Source organism: Schistocerca serialis, chromosome 5 (assembly GCF_023864345.2).
Source record: "Schistocerca serialis cubense isolate TAMUIC-IGC-003099 chromosome 5, iqSchSeri2.2, whole genome shotgun sequence".
NCBI classification, from domain to species: Eukaryota; Metazoa; Arthropoda; class Insecta; order Orthoptera; family Acrididae; genus Schistocerca; species Schistocerca serialis.
This window is the reverse complement of record NC_064642.1, coordinates 15550112-15553756: the sequence shown is the minus strand read 5'-3', so window position 1 is coordinate 15553756 and position 3645 is coordinate 15550112.

The following is a 3645-nucleotide window of genomic DNA, read 5'->3' as shown; positions in this document are numbered from 1 at the left end:
AATCTATCCCAGGCATGTTGGAGAGGGTTCATGTCTGGAAAACATGCTGACCACTAGTCGAGAGATGTCGTTATCCTGAAGGAAGTAAGGAAGTCATTCACAAGATGTGCACGAGGGGGGTGCGAATTGTCGTCCATGAAAACGAATGCGTCGCCAATAAGCTGCCGATATGGTTGCATTATCGGTCGGAGGATGGCATTCACGAATCGTACAGCCGTTACGGCGCCTTCCATGACCACCAGCGACGTATGTAGGCCCCAGATAATACCACCCCAAAACAGCAGGGAACCTCCACCTTGTTGCACCCACTGGACAGTGTGTTTAAGGCGTTCAGTCTGACCGGGTTGCCTCCAAACACATCTCCGACAGTTGTCTGGTTGAAAGCATATGCGACACTCACTGGTGAAGAGAACGTGATGCCAATCCTGAGCGGTCCATTCGGCATGTTGTTTGGCGAATCTGTACCGCGCTTCATGTTCAAAACATGTTCAAATGTGTGTGAAATCTTATGGGACTTAACTGCTAAGGTCATCAGTCCCTAAGCTTACACACTTCTTAACCGAAATTATCCTAAGGACAAACACACACACTCATGCCCGAGGGAGGACTCGAACCTTCGCCGGGACCAGCCGCACAGTCCATGACTGCAGCGCCCGAGACCGCTCGGCTAATCCCGCGCGGCGCGCTTCATAGTGTTGTGGTTGCAAAGATGGACCTCGACATGGACATCGGGAGTGAAGTTGCGCGCAATGCATCCTATTGCGCACTGTTTGAGTCGTAACACGACGTCCTTTGGCTGCACGAAAAGCATTATTCAACATGGTGGCGTTGTTGTCAGGGCTCCTCCGAGCCATAATCCGCAGGCAGCGGTCATCCACTGCGGTAGTAGCCCTTGAGCGGCCTGATCGAGGCATGTCGTCGACAGTTCCTGTCTCTATGTAGCACTTCCATGTCCGAATAACATCGCTTTGGTTCACTCCGAGACGCCAGGACACGTGTTAAGAGCCCTTCCTGAGACAAAGTAACAATGGGGACGCGATAGAACCGCGGTATTGACGGTCTAGGCATGGTTGAACTACAGACAATACGAGCCGTGTACCTCCTTCCTGGTGGAATGACTGGAACTTATCGGCTGTCGGACCGCCTCCGCCTAATAGGCGCTACTAATGCAAGATTGTTTACATCTTTGGGCTGGTTTAGTAACATCTCTGAACATTCAAAGGCACTGTGTCTGTGATACAGTATCCACAGTCAGCGTCTATCTTCACGAGTTCTGGGAACCGGGGAGATGCAAAACTTTTTTTGATGTGTGTATTATTGACAGCAGCTGAAGTTGTATAAATATGTTGACGCCCATGACAGTTATACAGCAGATGCTATTAATTTCGCATGCTCATATTTTTCTGAATTTAAAAATTTGTGGACACCCAGAAAGTATATATATATATTAGCCGCCACTGTACAGAAGTCGATACACGGAGGAACCTCTCTTTGCTGTAGTCTACGATTCGCGGGTCAGCCTGCTTGTAACCCACTGCAGCGCATTCTCCATCCGAAGGTCAGGAAGCGGTTTGCTCTACTTGGCCGAAATTTTATTCGTTTTGTAAAGAGCGAGGTAATTTACAAAAACATTTTAGAAAGTAGTGTACCCTTGGATACACCTTTTGTGTAGTGGTGTCTGTAGGGCAAGATCTCAAATGTCTGTTTTATTTAAGAATTTACATCTGCTAAAATTTTTTAAAAGTAGAAAATTTTTGAGTTTTGTACACGCAGCGTCTTGCTACTCCCTGATCCAGGCTCCCTACCATTTCAAATAAAGAGAAAAGTAAATGGAATATAAATCTGAAGATAAATGGTTTCCGACAATAATGTAGGTTGCTATCATTATGTCGCTCAAATAATAACAACTACCACGTGTGCTTCACAAAATCTTGACATTTTATTCAAGTTATTCCAGGCAGTAAGTTATTATTAATGAGGTAAACGGTTCAATCCCGCGTCCGGCCATCCTGATTTAGGTTTTCCGTGATTTTCCTAGATCACATCAGGCAAATGCCGGGATGGTTCCTTTGAAAGGGCACGGCCGACTTCCTTTCTCATCCTTCCATAATCCGAGTTTGTGCTCCGTCTCTAATGACCTCGTTGTCGACGGGACGTTAAACACTAATCTCCTCCTCCTCCTCCTCCTCCATTAGGTAAATAGTCAACTCGTGCTTAACAAAAATACCGTATTTAGCTTCACGAAAAACAGTTTCACTTGGTACAATCTTACAAAATCACAACCACACAGACATAACATTCTGGAAATTTCGGTTTTCAGTTCATGATTATTCGACATATCTTTCTTTTGCTCTTAGATTTTTGTGTTCATAAAAAGTACAAACTTGCCTAAAGTTGTACTAACAGCAAAACTGATATAACGTAATAATTAACGTGACAGTGGAGGTTTCCAGAATATTCTGGTCGGCGTGCGTATACTTCCAACACACATATGAAACGCGGATTATTAATAAGTTGGTGACGACTAAAGATTTACCCCTAGACAACGCTGCCAAAGATAATACGAATTATCTTTAAGTGGACACTCTACAACCTACCCCAGAAAATATTGTTCTTTTGTTCAGAGATGAATCCAATTCCAATGTAGCGTTTTCTCATTAAAAAAAAAGTAGAAATGTGTAATAGTTACGATAAAGTCCCTCCGTTACATTGCCGTGCTTCGGAACTTTTGAAATCACCAGCTTCGTGGCTGAGGACTGTGCATTCAAAAAGATGGTTGTACGTACACAGAGCTGGTACATTAATGGTAGTGCTAACAGACCTGTTTCCTGGAAAACGTTTCACCCTTCATCATAATGCTTTGTCACCAGTGCGTTCTCTAGACCAACCCCCTGGATTTTTTTCTTTTTTCCAGCGAGGTTACTTTACGTATAATGTCATACAAATCAGTTCCACACTACCATATGGATCGCGTCAGTTCCGCTAATGAAGGGAAGACTGCAGCATGACATGAATCGGTGGATGATGGGAATTTTTAGAAATCGTCTTCAAAGGTGTATTGACAAGAATTGATATCTTTTAGCCATAATAAGTAAAAAAAAATTAAATGAAAACTGTTTGAAATAAAATTCTATATCCTGGAATAAACTAGTTTCTATCTGTAATCATTTTCGTTTTATAAGTCATTAAAATGCTGAAGATTTTAATGACTCACCTGTAGCAAATAATCACTTCGTTTATTTAGGAGTTATAATGGAATAATGGATGATCGATGTTGGTTGCAGCAGGTACTGGGAGACGAAGAAACTTGCAAAGGTAGAGTAGCATGGAGAGCTGCATCAAACCAGTCTCTAGACTGAAGACCACAACAACAACAATGGAAAAAATTCGACTTACGACTGAGAGGTGACTGAGGCGGCTGGTCTGAAGTTTTCCTAACCATCAGTCTTTTGACTACCGCTCTATCAGTCGAAGGGTGAAAGAACAATACCATACCAGAACTTTTATTATTCTCGTTCCACATATCAGGGATTATGCTAAAAACCTATTCGATCTTCATTTAAGTACTTTATTACACAAATGATTAATTTCCTTCAAAATCACATAAATACATAAAACGTAATAAATTACTAACACATGGGCACA